At 37.1% G+C, this 18413-nt stretch overlaps 1 long non-coding RNA gene across 1 annotated transcript in view; it reads left to right on the forward strand.

Moving 5' to 3' along the window:
- LOC309610890 overlaps nt 1–16160 on the forward strand; it is a 35172-nt gene extending 19012 nt beyond the window's left edge. Inside the window, exons 1-2 of the long non-coding RNA XR_014234209.1 lie at nt 1–9444; nt 10380–16160. The exon at nt 1–9444 is cut by the window's left edge and continues 19012 nt beyond it. This is a non-coding gene — a long non-coding RNA (uncharacterized lncRNA). The remainder of the gene's footprint in view (nt 9445–10379) is intronic.
- Nucleotides 16161–18413: the final 2253 nt, after the last annotated feature.

Consider the following 18413-nt stretch of genomic DNA (forward strand, 5'->3'; position numbering starts at 1 on the left):
CACCCTCTCCAGCATTTATTGTTTGTAGATTTTTTGATAATGGCCATTCTGACTGCTCTGAGGTGATCCCTCATTGTAGTTTTGATTTGCATTTCTCCAATGATTAGTGATGTTGATCATCCTTTCATGTGTTTGTTGGCAATCTGTATATCTTCTTTGAGGAAATGTCTATTTAGGTCTTCTGCTCATTTTTGGATTGGGTTCTTTGTTTTTTTGATATTGAGATGCATGGGCTCCTTGTATAATTTGGAGATTAATCCTTTGTCGGTTGCTTTGTTTGCAAATGTTTTCTCCCATTCTGAGGGTTGTCTTTTCATCTTGTTTATAGTTTCCTTTGCTGTGAAAAAACTTTTAAGTTCCATTAGGTCCATTTGTTTATTTTGTTTTTATTTCCATTTCTCTAGGAGATGGGTCAAAAAGGATCTTGCTGTGATTTATGTCATAGAGTGTTCTGCCTAGGTTTTCCTCTAAGAGTTTGATAGTGTCTAGCCCTACATTTAGGTCTTTAACCCATTTTGAGTTTATTTTTGTGTATGGTGTTAGGGAGTGTTCTAAATTCATTCTTTTACATGTAGCTGTGCAGTTTTCCCAGCACCACTTATTGAAGAGGCTGTCTTTTCTACATTGTATATTCTTGCCTCCTTTATCAAAGACAAAGTCACCATATATGTGTGGGTTTATGTTTGGGCTTTCTATCCTGTTTCATTGATCTGTATTTCTGTTTTTGTGCCAGTACCATAATGTCTTGATTACTGTACCTTTGTTGTATAGTCTGAAGTCTGGGAACCTGATTCCTCCAGCTCCGTTTTTCTTTCTCAAGATTGCTTTGACTATTCGGGGTCTTTTGTGTTTCCATACAAATTGTGAAATTTTTTGTTCTAGTTCTGTGAAAAATACCATTGGCAGTTTCACAGGGATTGCATTGAATCTGTAGATTGCTTTGGATAATATAGTCATTTTCACAATGTTGATTCTTCCAATCCAAGAACATCGTATATCTCTCCGTCTGTTTTATCATCTTTAATTTCTTTCATTAGTGTCTTATAGTTTTCTGCATACAGGTCTTTTGTCTCCTTAGGTAGATTTATTCCTAGGTATTTTATTCTTTTGGTTGCAATGGTAAATGCGAGTGTTACCTTAATTTAGCTTTGAGGTTTTTCATCATTAGTGTATACATATGCAAGAGATTTCTGTGCATTAATTTTGTATCCTGATACTTTACTAAATTCATTGGTTAGTCCTAGTAGTTTTCTGATAGCATCTTTAGGATTCTCTATGTATAGTATCATGTCATCTGCAAACAGTGACAGTTTTACTACTTTTCCAATTTGTATTCCTTTTATCTCTTTTTATTCTCTGATTGCTGTGGCTAAAACTTCCAAAACTATGTTGAATAATAGTGGTAAGAGTGGACAACTTTGTATTGTTCTCTATCTTAGAGGAAATGGTTTCAGTTTTTCACCATTGAGAATGATGTTGGCTCTGGATTTGTCATATATGGCCTTTATTATGTTGAGGTAAGTTCTCTCGAAACCTACATTCTGGGGGGTTTTAATCATAAATAGGTGTTGAATTTTGTCAAAAAATTTTTCTACAACTATTAAAATTATCATATGCTTTTAATCCTTCAAGTTTTTAATATGGTGTATCACATTGCTTGATTTGCATATATTGAAGAATCCTTGCATTCCTGGGATAAGCCCCACTTGATCATGGTGTATGATCCTTTTAATATGCTGTTGGATTCTGCTTGCTAGTATTTTGTTGAAGATTTTTGTATCTATGTTCATCAGTGATAATTGACTGCAGTTTTCTTTTTTTGTGACATCATTACCTGGTTTTAGTATCAGGGTGATGGTGGCCTCATAGAATGAGTTTGGGAGTGTTTCACCCTCTGCTATATTTTGGTGGAGTTTGAGAAGAACAGGTGTCAGCTCTTCTCTAAATGTTTGATAGAATTCGCCTGTGAAGCCATCTGGTCCTGGGCTTTTGTCTGTTGGAAGCTTTTTAATCACAGTTTCAATATCAGTGATTGTGATTGGTCTGTTTATATTTTCTGTTTCTTCCTGGTTCAGCCAGGGAAGGTTGTGCTTTTCTAAGAATTTGTCCATTTCTTCCAGCTTGTCTATTTTATTGGCATAGAGTTGCTTGTAGTAATCTTTCATGATCCTTTGTATTTCTGCAGTGTCAGTTGTTACTTCTCCTTTTTCATTTCAAATTCTATTGGTCCGAGTCTTCTCTCTTTTTTTCTTCATGAGTCTGGCTAATGGTTTATCAATTTTGTTTATCTTCTGAAAGAACCAGCTTTTAGTTTTATTGATCTTTATCATTTCCTTCATTTCTTTTTCATTTATTTCTGATCTGATCTTTATGATTTCTTTTCTTCTGCTAAGTTTGGGGGTTTTTTGTTCTTCTTTCTCTAATTGCTTTAGGTGTAAGGTTAGGTTGTTTATTTGAGATTGTTCTTTTTCTTGAGGTAGCATTGTATTGCTATAAACTTCCCTGTCAGAACTTCTTTTGCAGCATCCCATAGTTTTTCGGTTTTCCTGTTTTCATTGTCATTTGTTTCTAGGTATTTTTTGATTTCCTGTTTGATTTCTTCAGTGATCTCTTGGTTATTTAGTAGTGTATTGTTTAACTTCCATGTGTTTGTTTTGTTTTTTTTAAGATTTATTTGATTGATTGATTGATTGCTATGTTTGTTCTTCATTTCTGTGCTAGGGCTTTCTCTAGTTGTGGCAAACGGGGGCCACTCCTCATCGCAGCGCATGGGCCTCTCACTATCGCGGCCTCTCCTGTTGTGGAGCACAGGCTCCAGACATGCAGGCTCAGTAGTTGTGGCTCATGGGCCTAGTTGTTCCACGGCATATGGGATCTTCCCAGACCAGGGCTCGAACCCGTGTCCCCTGCATTAGCAGGCAGATTCTCAACCACTGCACCACGAGGGAAGCCCCATGTGTGTTTGTATTTTTTACAGGTTTTTTACTGTAATTGATATTTAGTCTCATTGTGTTGTTGTCAGAAAAGATACTTCATATAATTTCAATTTTTTTTTTAATTTATCAAGGCTTTATTTGTGACCCAAGATATGATCTATGCTTGATAATGGTCCATGAGCACTTGAGAAGAAAGTGTATTCTGTTGTTTTTGGATGGAATGTCCTATAAATATCAATTAAGTCCATCTATCTAATGTGTCATTCAAAACTTGTGTTTCCTTATTTATTTTCATTTGGGATGATCTGCCCATTGGTGAAATTGGGTTGTTAAAGTCCCCTACTATTGTTGTGTTACTGTCGATTTCCCCTTTTATGGATTTTAGTATTTGCCTTATGTATTGAGGTGGTCCTATGTTGGGTGCATAAATATTTACAACCGTTATATCCTTTTCTTGGATTGATCCCTTGATCATATGTAGTGTATTTCTTTGTCTCTTGTAATAGTCTTTATTTTAAAGTCTATTTTGTCTGATATGAGAATTGCTACTCCAGCTTTCTTTTGATATCCATTTGCATGGAATATCTATTTCCATCCCCTCACTTCAGTCTGTATGTTTCTGTATGTGAAGTGGGTCTCCTGTAGACAGCATATATATGGGTCTTGTTTTTGCATCCTTTCAGCCAGTCTATCTTTTGGTTGGAACATTTAATCCATTTACATTTAAGGTAATTATTGACATGTATGTTCCTATTACCATTTTCTTAAGTGCTTTGGGTTTGTTATTGTAGATCATTTCCCTGTCTGATGTTTCCTTCCTAGAGAAGTTCCTTTAACATTTGTTGTAAAGCTGGTTTGGCAGTGCTGAATTCTGTTAGGTTTTGCTTGTCTGTAAAGGTTTTAATTTCTCCATCAAATCTGAATGAGATCCTTGCTGGGTAGAGTAATCTTGGTTGTAGGTTTTTACCTTTCATCACTTTAAATATGTCCTGCCACTCCCTTCTGGCTTGCAGAGCTTCTGCTGAAAGATCAGCTGTTTACATTATGGGGATTCCCTTCTATGTTATTTGTTGTTTTTCCCTTGCTGCTTTTAATGTTTTTTCTTTGTATTTAATTTTTGATAGTTCAATTAATACGTGTCTTGGCTTGTTTCTCCTTGGATTTATTCTGTTTGGGACTCTCTGTGCTTTCTGGACTTGATTGACTATTTCCTTTGTCATATTAGGGAAGTTTTTAACTAAAATCTCTTCAAATATTTTCTCAGTTCCTTTCTTTTTCTCTTCTTCTTCTGGGACCCCTATAATTCGAATGTTGGTATGTTTAATGTTGTCTCAGAGATCTCTGAAACTGTGCTCATTTCTCGCATTCTTTTTTCTTTATTCTGCTCTGCAGTAGTTATTTCCGCTATTTTATCTTCCAGGTCGCTTATCCGTTCTTCTGCCTCAGTTATTCTGCTATTGATTCCTTCTAGAGAATTTTTAAATTCATTTATTGTGTTGGTCATCATGGTTTTTTTGCTCTTTAGTTCTTCTTACTTCTTGTTAAACGTTTCTTGTATTTTCTCCATTCTATTTCCAAGATTTTGGATCATGTTTGCTATCATTACTCTTAATTATTTTTCAGGTAGGTGCCTATTTCCTCTTCATTTGTTTGGTCTGTGGGTTTTTACCTTGCTGCTTCATCTGCTGTGTATTTCTCTGTCTTCTCATTTTGCTTAACTTATTGTGTTGGGGGTCTCCTTTTCTCAGCATGCAGGTTCATAGTTCCCGTTTTTTTTGATGTCTGTCCCCAGTGGGTAAGGTTGGTTCAGTGGGTTGTTTAGGTATCGTGGTGGAGGGATTGGTGCTTGTGTTCTGGTGGATGAAGCTGGATCTTGTTTTTCTGGTTGACAGGACCACATTCAGTGTTGTGTTTTGGGGTGTCTGTGAATTTATTATGATTTTAAGCATCCTCTTTGCTAATGGGTGGGGTTGTGTTCCTGTGTTGCTAGTTGTTTGGTATGGGGCCTACAGCACTGTAGCTTGCTGGTCGTTGAGTGGATCTGGGTCTTAGTGTTGAGACACAGATCTCTGGGAGAAACCTCATCCATTGATATTACATGGGGCCAGGAATTCTCTGATGGACTAATGTCCTGAACTCAGCTCTCCCACCTCAGAGGCTCAGGCCTGACACCTCCCTGGAACACCACCACCCTGTCAGCCACATGGCTCAAAAGAAAAAGGAGAAAAAAAAAAAAGGAAAGAAAAAGAAATAGTAAAATAAAATGAAATAAAAGTTATTAAAATAAAGAAAATTATTAAAATAAAACAATCCAAAAGTAATTAAAAATAAAGAAAGAAGAGCACAACCAAACCAATAAACAAATCCATCAAAGATAACAAACACTAAAAACTATACTAAAACAAACAAACAAAAAAACCCCGACAGACAGAACCCTAGGACAAATGGTAAAAGCAAACCTAAACAGACAAAATCACACAAAGAAGCATAGAAATACACACTCACAAAAAAAGAAAAAGGAAAAAAATATATATATATATTAACAGAAAAAGGAAGAGAGCAACCAAATCAATAAACAAATCTACCAATGATAATAAGCTCTAAATACTAAATGAAGATAAACATAAAGCCTGAAACAAATTAGATGCAGAAAGCAAAACCCAAGTCTACAGCTCCTCCCGAAGTTCACCGCCTCACTTTTGGGATGATTCATTGTCTATTCAGGTATTCCACAGATACAGGGTACATCAAGTGACTGTGGAGATTTAATCCACTGCTCCTGAGGCTTTACAGACAAATTTCCCTTTCTCTTGTTTGTTTGCACAGCTCCTGGGATTCAGCTTTGGATTTGGCCCAGCCTCTGCCTGTAGGTTGCCGTCTGGCATCCGTTCTTCACCCAGACAGGAAGAGTTAAAGGAGCGGCTGATTAGGAGGCTCTGGCTCACTCAGGCTTGGGGGAGGGAGGGGTAAGAAATGCAGGGCAAGCCTGCAGCAGCAGAGGTCAGCATGACATTGCAACAGCCTGAGGCATGCCATGTGTTCTCCTGGGGAAGTTGTCCCTGGATCACGGGACCCTGGCAATGGCGGGCTCACAGTCTCCTGGTGAGGGAGGTGTGGATAGTGACCTGTGTTTGTACACAGGTTTCTTGGTGGCTGCAGCAGAAGCCTTAGCATTTCATGCCTGTCTCTGGTGTCCACGCTTATAGCCACAGCTTGCGTTCATATCTGGAGCTCATTTACATGGTGCTCTGAATACCCTTTCTTCACGTACACTCAAACAATGGTCTCTTGCTTCTTAGGCAGTTCCAGACATTTTCCTGTACTCCATCCCAGTTACCTGTGGTGCACTAGCCCCCTTAAGGCTGTGTTCACACAGCCAACCACAGTCCTCTCCCTGGAATCTGACCTCTGACACCTGAGCCTCAGCTCCCAGCCCACAGCTGCCCCAGTGGGTGAGCAGACAAGCCTCTCAGGCTGGTGAGTGCTGGTCGGCACTGATCCTCTGTGTGGGAATCTCTCCACTTTGCCCTCCGCACCCCTGTTGCTGTGCTCTCCTCCATGGCTCTGAAACTTTCCACCCACCCACACCCTGTCTCTGCATAGAAGGTGTTTCCTAGTGTGTGGAAACTTTTCCTCCTTCACAGCTCCCTCCCAGAGGAGCAGGTTCTGTCCCTATTCTTTTGTCTGTGTTTTTTCTTTTGCCCTACCCAAGTATGTGGGGAGTTTCTTACCTTTTGGGGAGTCTGAGGTCTTCTGCCAGCGTTCAGTAAGTGTTCTGTAGGAATTGTTTCACATGTAGATGTATTTTTGATGCATTTGTGGTGTGGAAGGTGATCTCCATGTCTTACTCCTCCACCATCTTGGAAGTACCCCCAGTGGTGTATTTTTTTTTTTTTTTCACTGCTACAAAATAGCCATTGTCAGGCTAAGCTGGTATCTTTGTTTCTTTCTGAAGCTGACCGGTGTTCCAATACATGGCTTTCTCTTAGGCTATTGTTGTTCATGGTATATACATGGTCTGACTTCCAATATACAAAACCTGTGGTTCAAACACTGTTTTTACTGTCAAATAATAAGTATTTCAAATATTCCAGCCTGGAATATGGAGGCCTTCTCTCTTATACACTATATTCTCTGGTTAACTTATTTCACATATTTGGGCTATTATATTGCAATACTTCATTTCTGATCATTTTTTTTTAACTATTATTGGTTGCAAGGAACAGAAATCAACTGTAGAAAATTTATGCAGAAAATATGAGTTATTGAGTAGCTGATAGACTCAATGGGAATGCTGGAGAACCATGTTCATAAAAATGAGCAAGAACTAAGAAGTCTAGAGAGTAAAAAGTGCAGGCAGAGAGGGTCTTGATCTTAATACTGCTGGACCTCCCATACCACTATTGCAGCAACAAGCTCACTAATAATTGGACTTCCACTAAACTCTCAACTCTGTTATTGTCACCAGACTCCTGAAGCCATCATCACTGTAAAAACTCTCCAATGGTTAAAACTTTATTTTCTTGACATTTATTGGTGAGTTACTCACATAAAGTGAATAAATCTTAAGAGTGTAGCTCAATGAATTTTTGCAAATCTATTAAGTTTGCCACTAGGACTGATATCAAGATGGTAAAATTTTCAGTGCACTAGAGACCTCCTTCAGTGTCCTTAACTACTGTTTTGTCCTAGATTAGCTTTTGTTTTTTCTGTTCTTGAACTTTATACAAATGTAATATATGTGTGCATTCTTTTGTGTCTGGCTTATTTTTACAAACATTAATTGTGAAATTCAAACATATTGTATATATATTTGTTAGTCATTTTTATTGCTGTATATTATTTCATTGTATTAATACATCAATTTATATTCATTCTTCTATTGGTGCCCCCTCACTCCTTCCTAGTTTTTGATTATTCTAAATGAAGCTGCTATGGACTTTAATATACTTGTCTTTTAGTACACATTTACACTTATATCTGTCGGGTATATATCTAGAAGTGCATTTCTGGATCATAGGTTTAGCAGAGGATCAGTATTGTTAAAAACTACCAATAGTTTTCAAAAATGGTTTTGCCAATCTGTATTCCTACCAGTATTATATGAATGTTCTGGATGCTCCAAATCATTTTCAAAATTTGGTATTGATTTTTGATTAGTTTTTTTTTTCTTTTTAATTGTAGCCATTGTGATGTGTCCTGTTATCTCATTTTGGTTTTAATTTTCATTTCTCTGATGGGTGATGATGTCTACACTTTTTTCATATGCTTATTACATTTCAAAGTCCTCTTTTGTAAAATTTTCTGTGTCTCTTGCTTAATTTTATTGCATTACTTTTATTTTTTTGATTCATAGGAGTTCTTTATATATTCTGTATATTAGTCTTTTGACAAATATGTGAACTGAAAATGTCTTCTCCCATTCTGAGACCTGAATTTTTAATCTCTTAAGGATTTCCTCCAATTAACAGAGATTTTTACATTTATTGAAGTTCAATTCATCAATTTTGATCTTGTGTTAGTTTTTTTTTTGTTGTTGTAAAGTTTAAAATAATATATTTGTTTACTACAGGGTCATGAAGATATTATCGTATATTACTGTACTATTTTGTATTTTCTTTTATGTTTAGATAATGATCCATTTGGAATTTATATTTGTATATGCTGTGAGGAAAGAGGTCTAGGATCATTTTCCACATGTAGTGTTAAAGGAGGTCATCGAGACAACATGATCAATGGTTGACATAAACAATTTGAGGCTCCTCGCTCCCTCCCTGTCCTTAGAATGTATGTTCTGACAACCATTTCCACAGTGGGATCATTTCCATGGAGACAGCCTTGAGAGAGTGATGTGTTGTTGAGACCATCTGGACAGTGTGTGTGACTGAACCCCATTAAATCCTCTCTATAAACTATTAAGATGATGTTGGGCAAAGGTAGGTATTTAATCACATTGTGGTGCCCAAGACAAGCCTCCAGTGTAAGTTCCCTTCATCTTAGCACCACCAACTACCAGTCTGAGTGGCTGCCTTTCTTAGGTCTCTCCTTGCTCCCCATGTGGAGGCCAGTTTGCAAAGCAACATGTAGGTATGCAGTTGCTCCTATAATATTTGTGGAAATAAACAAGTAAAACCTATTCAGAGGTTGCTATCAAAAGCTAGTCAGCCACCCCACTTGCACTTAGCAGAGACTCAAAGGCAGGCACAGGAGTAGGAAAGCTTTACAGTGGAAAAACAGGAAGGACTGGGGTATTTCCTGATTGGCAGCTTTTGCATGGGGATGCTGGAGGCAAGCAAACAAGAAGTGGGACATTCTAGAGGAGCATATGTGGCTTCCTCTAGCTGCTCCTGAGTTGAGTTGGAGCTGGGGAGAAATGTAGGGAAGCTGTTAGTTATCAATCAAGTCCTGACCATTTTGGGCTCATCATTATGAAGTCTGCGATTTGACTTCCTGGACGTTTTGCTGTCGATTGTATTTTTTCTTCCAGGCTGGTTGCTGCAGATTGTTGGTCAGAGTTCTGTTTTTATATATAGTAGCTTGGTTAATGTTCAGTTTGCATATTCAGTCTCATGTTATTAAAAATACCGTTCATTTCTCTGCATTCCAGTAGCGTCTATAAAATAAATTAAGTGACTTGTGCTTCTGGAATCTTTATTGTGTTCCATTGGGCTATGTGAGTTTCTTTGAATTAATACCAGGCTATCTTAATTATTATAGCTTCATATTGAGTCTTGATATCTAATAAGTATTCATTCACCAACTTTGTTCACCCTTAAGATTGTCTTTTTATTCTCAATCTTTTGCATTTTCATAAGAAATTTATAAATTAGTTTGTCAATTTTCACAAAACATAATCTGCTATATTTATAACTAACATGACTTTGATTATAGCTCAATTATGAGACATAATATTTTTACAGTATTGACTCTTCCAATCCAAGAACATGGTATATCCTTCTTTTTATTTGGGTCTTATTTCCTTAATAATGATTTATTTTTCTTCCTAGGAATTTAATGATTTTGGTCTATTTTAAGTGCTATTTTAAAAATATGTCCTTTCTTAATTGTTTGCTCAATTACTCATTAAGTCTAATTGTTTTTCTGTAGAAGATATAGATAGATATAGGTATAGATATGGATATAGATATAGATAATCTGCTTGTTCTCTGCATTGCTGAAAGAGAGGTGTGGTAAAATCTCTAACTGTGCTATTTGTCTCTTTCTACTTTTATTTCTGTAAATGTTCTGCTTTCAATATTTTGAAGTAGGTTTCTGCTTCTGCCTTGGGATACAGAAACTTCAAAGAAAATCACTCCCGTCCTAAAAATGAATAAAATCCAGATTATCTGCAAAATTATATTTTTTCTCAAGCCCATCAGACTGTTGAGGTAGCATGGTAGCACAATACCATAAAATACTAAGTAGACTCTTTCTCTTTCCAAGTCTTTCCAAGGTGAGCTGGGGCATATGAACTGTCTCAGCTATGGCAGAACAGGGGAAGAAGGACTTCTTGCCAGCTGCAAAACAAGCAGGTAAGAATCAGCTAAAATTTTAGAGAATTCTCAAGGGCCAGTTGGGGGTTAGCAAGTCATTGCCAAGTATTGCTGGGGGCACCTGACCAAAGGAAAAGCAATACTCACATGCGAGAACTTTCCCACCATGTAGTCATGAGGAAATTTGGGGCAGAACTAGAGACTGAGTAAGTCCACTGGTGGTGCAGGAGCTGATGGGGACCACAGGGGATGGACATGTCTGAAATACCTGTGGGCTTCCTAAACCTTCTCTCCCAAGAGTGAAAGCTTTATGTCTATAAGTGAGAGACAGAAAAGTCACTTGTTCAGGGAGCACAGCCAATGAAAGTGCCAGTGCTGTATGGGTAATAGAAAACACTCCATCACAGAGGCAGGGGCACAACACTGTCTTGGGCCAAATTTGTTATCATGACAGATGTGCTACTGCTGAGAAAAGGGTGGGGAGAAGACAGGCAGCAGCATGCAAGACTCCCCAGGTTCGTAGGGGTTTGGCTGCCAGAGAAGTGGGGAAGGTAGACTGATAAAGTACCATCCCAAAGCTGCTGCACAGGGCTTTCCTAAAACTGAGGCTGGACTAAAATAACCAAGAAGCCCCCTTGCCTATGTCAGCAACCAGTGGTCAGCATCTAGGTTACAGGGGTCTGATGGATGGAGTATGCATATGTGATTAGAGTTGTGTGACCAGAGGCATTTTCACCAAGATTCCCCTGTGCATCTTTGGAGACTGAGCCTTCACTATAATGCCATTTCTATCTTTTTTTTTTTTTATTAATCTGGAAAATGCCAGCTCTGGTGTCCTTCCTTTCTGAAGTCCTCTGCTTGATCTATAGGAAGAAAATTGTCTTCTTTTTGCATTGGGATGGTGTGAGGACCTCCCTCACAGCTCTGTTATTCTTCAGCTGTGACTGATATTTGTATCTCAAAGGAGGACCTGAACATCTTTCATCTTTGAATAACTTTCTATAGTAATGGGCACATATCACACATCAGTGTTATCTGTCATCATCAATGTATATATGAATGAGCAGATCCTTGAGTGTGCAACTCTTGGCAATTTTCTTAATGTTTCCCAGTTTCAGTTTTACAAATGTATAATACACATAACCCTATTTTTAAAAATATCTCAGGTATTAATAGTTCTCATATGCCTGCGGGACTTCATCCTACTGTCTGGAATCCTGATTTTAAGTCTTGTTTTTTGTTTTTTATTTTCCAAATATCTCAGGCTGACCATTGTGATTCCCCAGAGGTTCTGAAGTGTCTAGTGTGTTCGTTTGCATTACTCATGTCCTTAGTGACCCATCCACATTGTCATTTTTTATGTTTCTATCCAATTGTAAATTGTATCAGTGCATCCAAACAGAAAACTTCTTAGGAAGAATGGAAGAGAGAGAGCTCAGTCAATCTGTTAAAGTGTGTGCTTTAGGATAATGGAGTGAGGAAAATGGGCAGGTAATTAGACACTAATCCTTTCCAGTTTCTGAGGGAAACATAGACTGGGTTCTTTTCCCCTCTTAATGAGGGGACATTTACGTGAAATTGTTCAACCAGCTTAATATCTAAATTTAATCAAGATAATTTCATTTAAATAATCTGGATAGGTGTTAAACTAGGAGAGAGTATGGTTTCAAAAGAAAAACTCACATCACAGAATAGCATCTTAACAGTGTCTATGTTCCAGGAAGAGTTGTCCCAGGGATTTCTTATCAGGAAACAGAGCTGTCCCTGGGCATGTGAAGGTAGATGCATTTAGAAATGGTACAAATGTGTGTATGTTTCTCTTCTTCTTTGGAAATTCTCTCAGGATGCACTTGAAACCAAATGCACTTTGATTCATAAGGAAAAATATATGACATGTTACTTTACAAAATATTATTAAATGATTATATTCATCAGAAGTATTTATGAATCCCATTCCATTCCCCACTGTACAGGCCCTTTACTCTCCTGGAATAGTTGAAATGAGTATAATAAGAAATTTGCATTGTTTTCTAATTATTGTCCTGGTGTTGCTTCTAGAGCTGGGGTTGCTTTTATCACCCCCTCCCCTTTTAGAAAGACTAACAAGCAACACATTAAGCAAAGAGACTTGAAATGCCACAGGCCAGTGTGCTGTGTTTTCACCCTTTCCTTTGAGATAAAATATCCACATGATTGTTCCCTTCAGTTTGAATTTTTAACTTAGTACCAAGCCTTTGCCTTCTTCAGAAATTCTCCCCTAAAGGACTTCTGCAGGACTGTCTGGATTTTGTCTCTCATAATCTTAACTTTGTCTTTGTCCTTAACATCTGACTCTATGATGATGATCTCTTAGGCTCTTTTAAAAACATTAGAGCTGCCAACCCACTGCTCATTAAGTAAATAGAAAATACACTCTCCATGGGAGTTCTACAAATACAATGATTTGCAAGTCCTTCCTCCAACTCCCCCACTTCAGACCAAGGCTTTTACATTATTCAAGTCTCCAATGCACACTATTTTTATTTTTTTAATTTTTTTTTTCATTTGTGTGTCTGACTTTGAAGGTCTATAGTTCTTTTCAACATTCAGGGTCTTTGGGCCCCTTACCTGTTCACAAAGGTATGCTATTGGAATTAATATTAACCATCAAAGCTTGCTGAGTTCCACTGACAGTAGTCATTGTGTAGTTAGCTTTGTTTAAATGCTTATTGCCTACACTGTTTTTTGGTTTTTAATGGCCTTCTATCTGTGTGACCAAAGAAGCTATTTGATTAAAAACCTAACTGTTCTTCCATGGTGAAATTTCATATCCCCAAAAAAGCAGAACCAGGATCTCTTGTTCACTTTTTTAAATACCATAGAGGATTGAGCAATGCATTATCTGTGATGTAACAAAATATGGAATTAAAAGTAATACATTACTTTCAAATAGAATAATTCCTTTAAAAAATGAGAGTCAGGAAAGTTTTAGGGCTTAGATGGATGTGTTAGACTGGTGATACTTCAAAAGTTGATTACAGATTCCCAAGTAGATGGGGAAAAGAAGACAGGACATTACAATCTGGCACTTATTTACTTCCTCACTCATTCATTGACTCCCTTACACATTCAATTTCATTTAAATATATTCTGAGAACTTACAGCAGAAGAAACTTTACTAAGTATTATTGGGACTCACAATTTTCAAGGAAGAAAAAGAGAAAAATAAAAAGAAAGCAGAAAAAAGAAAAGGAAAAACATAGGATGAGAATTAACATTTATTGATTGAACCTACATTGGTGCTTTTGTTAATATTTTTAATAAGTTACTTTGTTCCAGACATGATTCTTTGTGCTTTTAGGCAATTAGGTCATTTAATAAAAATAGTTCCATTAAATAGCTATTATTATCACCATAATAAGAAGGTGAAATTGAATGTCATAAAGGTTATATGACTAGACTGTGACAGTCAGGATTTCAACCTTGGCTTCCTAGTCTAAACTCCACATGCCTGCAGACCACCTACTATTAAGTAGAAAACCTCTCATGTCAAACAAATAAACAATAAACAATGATTTATACCTTCTTTGCACTAGACAACTGAAATTTATTCATTTAAGCTGGTTTTGCTAATCAGTGTTGCTGGTGGCCTGAGGGAACTTGACATTTGGGAGTTGTAGTAGGAAGGAATAAGAGTCACTAGAAAAGTAGGACAAGGGGTCAAAGATAAATTTTGCCAGCTCCCCAGTTTTGACTAGTCAGTTATGATAAAATAGCCTCTTCTCACTCCCTTTACTCCTTATCTTTGGGTCTCCCTCAAACTGTAGTTGGTGAGTTCTCTCTTCTCCAACACACTCATATACTCAACAAACACTTAATGAATGTCTAATATGTACTGTGGATGGTGCACATCTACTCCTACAGGAGATGTCATACTAGACTAATGCTCAGGAAAATCTAGAATCAGAGTAAGCACTCAGGTTGCAGGCTCAAAATTAATACAGAAGTACATAGAGAAGAAGAATAAAGGTGGAAATAATAAGGACCCAGCTTCTTAACCTGCTTTTGGGACAGTGCCACTGAAATGTGAAGTCTGGCTCCAGTGGTAAGAAGACAATTTTCAAAAGAAGAGCAGTAACATGGGCCTTTTGGTTCTTGCTTGTGGTTGTACTTCTTCAGGTATGTGTGCCTGAGTCAGTGACATTGTAACTGCTTTATGAGAGGAAGGAAAGAGAAGGCCTCTGGCCCTGAAGGAATTGCTGTTGACACAGGATGGAGTAACTGAGAGAAAGGAAGCCAAACAAAGTCAGTGACAAAAGGGGATCTTTCATTAAATACTCTTTGGAGAATCATGTCTTCCTTTCTGTCCTTGTGTTATCCATCCTCTTTCTGTACTTTTCCAGGTATGTGTTCTTCTTTATTTCTATCATCTGACTTCTCTTGTTCTCCTTACCCTAAATACCTTTCTTCATTGACTCCCCTTTATAGACTGAGTTGCCCATCAGGATAAAAAGCAGTAAACCTAAAAAAATAATTTACTGGGAACAATCAATTTTCCTAATCAGAACATGTTTACTGATAACCATATAAATGCACGTGCTTGCACACACACATATTATTTAAATAGTCATGTGAGAACGCAGGAGTTAGCTAGAAGCCAGATAGCAACTCTTTGTTCTAATTAGATGTGTTGATCAGTTTTCCTTCTAATATGCACCTCCTTGACTTAATGCCTGTGTTCATTTCGATCCTTCATTGCATACTGACCTCCTACATACTTAACTCCATTGATAAAATATCTCTCCGTCCTCAGAGGCCCAGCTCAGAGATCAGTAAATATTTATTGAAAGGATTTGTTGAATGAATAACAATTCTCTACTCAGAGATGAGCTCTCCTTTCCCTTCTTGACATGCTTAAAGATTTCACAGTTTACAGAGAAACTTCTTGGAGGAGAGTAAAGAAGAATGCTTCTTGAATGCCATACTGATGGAGCTGGAACATCTGTCACTCATTAATCACATAAGTGATTTCACCTGACTTGTTTGGCTGTGCCAACCTTCCCACATTAAGGATGGCTGCTCATTCTATTCCCCTATCACTGTGAGCCCAAAAGGAACATCTGCCAATTAGAAAAGACATTGGATGATCATACAAGTTGTGGGCATTTGGGAATAATCTTCAGAACTTGGTGACAGATGAGGTTACAAAGAGGAAGGAATAGAGGAGTCACAATTAATGGGGTGAGACACCAAGGAATATAAGGAAAAGAGTGTTAAATCTGGGAATATTTTGGATTGGGGTAGGGAAGGTAGATGATATCCCTTCTTTCTATAAATCTTTCTTGGTGACACCTTTGAGTAAAGACATATAGAGCTGGATTAGTGGAATGGATGAGATCAGATCTGTAATTTCTGATGATGAATTTAGTTTTGTCTTTGTCCTCTTTTGCTTTCAATTTTATTTAGACAGGAAGCCCACTGAACCGAAACAGGCATCACCTGCCCAGCGTACAGAGCTGAGTGCACTGTAACTCTATATAAATCACCTTCTTCTTCAGGATAATAACAATATAGATCATTCCTCTCTTCTGGGATGGAAAATCTCATGTTCATTTATAACATTTTGGACATCCAATTCAGTTTGCATCTTCATATTTAAACACCTTTGCATTTGCAATAATGATAATAATTAAAACTAAAGACGGCTGGCATATTTCACATTTGAGACATGGGGTTTCAAAAATACCCAGGTAGAATTTTCTCTCCTGTCTCTTTACTATAAAGTGTATGTATTATCAGGATGGTTTGCTGGATGCTTATTCCTTACTTTAACTAATTGGTGGAATTTATTCTCTGTTTTTGAAGGGAGCTTTCCTATTCTCCAACTAAAAATTCTCAAATTCATTGTTATCTCTGTCATGAGTTCATACACATTTACATGGATACTAGATAAGTTTCCTAGGTTTGGAGAGGGTTTATATATCTTTGAAACCCATATAGCACCTCTAAATGATTTGATTATTTGAATTTGATTGATAATTGCCTCAGAAAGGGAGTTTTCTTATATCTCTGTGTATAAGATTATTTTTGCATAGAATAATTGCTCTGTAATTTTTTTTTCTTTTTCGGAGTAATGGTTATCACTTAACTACCACAACAGTTTTAAATTATCAAACATTCTTAGCATATCTCTGTGTACTTATGAAGTCAAAATAATCAGTTTGTGAAAAGGCCTGTGAGTGATAATTTGACATCAAGTAGGCAAAAGCAATCTCTCATGCTATTTTACTGAATTGAAATCATGATTTCAGTCAAACATGGTATTTGTATATAAATAGCCTTAATACCCTAGCTGGAAAACAAGTACAAGACTATTCTCTTTAAAACTTTATACAATGCGAGAACCATTTTGTAGGTGTCTAAGCATCACCAAAACAATCAGTTTTGAGAAGGAAAAAAAAAAATGTCCATTACTCTGAATTGTACATATCAACATATATATAACATACATAAAACAATTTGATTTTTGTTTTTTTTCATTTCTCACTTGGCTAAGTAAGTAGTATGCTTGAAATATTCACATGTGTTTACTATTAAACATCTTTAAAAGGTTCAGGTATTGTAAAATAATTAAGCAGTTTGTCCCTATTTTTAACACTGACACTAAGAAACAGCATAGATCTGGAGGATTATAGTAAAGCCATCTTTTTTCAACCTCATCAGAAAAAATGAGATGATCTGAAGCAAATCAGAGAAACTACTGTATATCTCAGAGTAGAGATAAGATGTGGAGTGCTTTGATTATAAAATAGTAATGTGGCTTTGGTTTCAAAAGTTTCCAAACTCTGTCAGGTGAAAAACAATAGCTAACTCTCAGTTTATACTTCTCAGTATATATGTTCAACTTCCGTTGCAACTCAATTGCTCACTAGAAAAGGCACAACTGATGACTTCGGCTGTCTCTGTATCGTAGTTAAGTTGCAGCTTTATAAAGTGAGAACTGTCATTTTAGATTCTTACCAGGGAGGGTAAAAATAAATTAATCTCTGCCAATTTCAATGTTTCCCCTTGTTTTATTGTTATTATAAACCAGCGGTCCCCAAACTTTTTGGCACCAGGGACCGGTTTTGTGGAAGACAATTTTTCCACGGACGGGGGTGGTGGTAGATGGTTCAGGCGGTAATGCGCGTGATGGGGAGCAGCAGGTAAAGTTTCACTCACTCTCCCGCCACTCGCCTCCTGTTGTGCAGCCTGGATCCTAACAGGGGAGTTGGGGACCCCTGTTATAAACCATTCAGGGGAAAGGAAAATTATAGTGTCACCATAGGTTCCTCAAACTTAAAGCTAAAGGTTAAATGAATTTCTCAGACTGAGCTCATTCAAAGGGAGAAGCACACATATCTCCATGTAACACACAGATTAATCTGCATTTAGTGAACACAGCTTTATTTGGCAGCTAAGTGTTTGTGATTAGAATATTGAAAGCCATATATCTATTTCTTGAAAATATCAGGAGAAAGTTCACATTTATATGTTTATATTTATGCTTATATTTATATTTATATATACAAATGAGAGAGAAAGTGAGAAAACAAAGCATATACAGCAGCACTAGAGGCTTTAAACTTTCCATGTGGGGTTATTTGGGGGGAATATTAGTGAAAATTATCAGCTTTACTGTCCTGTCATGGTGCCCAGAATGTTTATGATTTCAGAAACATGCATAGATAGAATGTCATCTCTGGAAGAGACCTGAGAGATTCTTTACTTCAGTTCCTCAAAAACTAAGTTACTTGCCAGAGTTCATGGATCTGGCTAAAAGCAGACTGTGAAATGGAATGCATTTCCTTGTTCCCAGGTCAGCATTCTTTTCCTTGCACTGAGTAGAGATTTCTACCTTTGCTAGAATTGTTAAGACATAAGATGCCCATATAAAAAGGGAGCACTTTACCCTCCTCTTTAAGATTTTGATGTAAAATAAGTTTGCAGATGTTTTTAATTATGA

This window comes from Balaenoptera borealis (assembly GCF_965194805.1).
Source record: "Balaenoptera borealis genome assembly, chromosome: 14".
NCBI classification, from domain to species: Eukaryota; Metazoa; Chordata; class Mammalia; order Artiodactyla; family Balaenopteridae; genus Balaenoptera; species Balaenoptera borealis.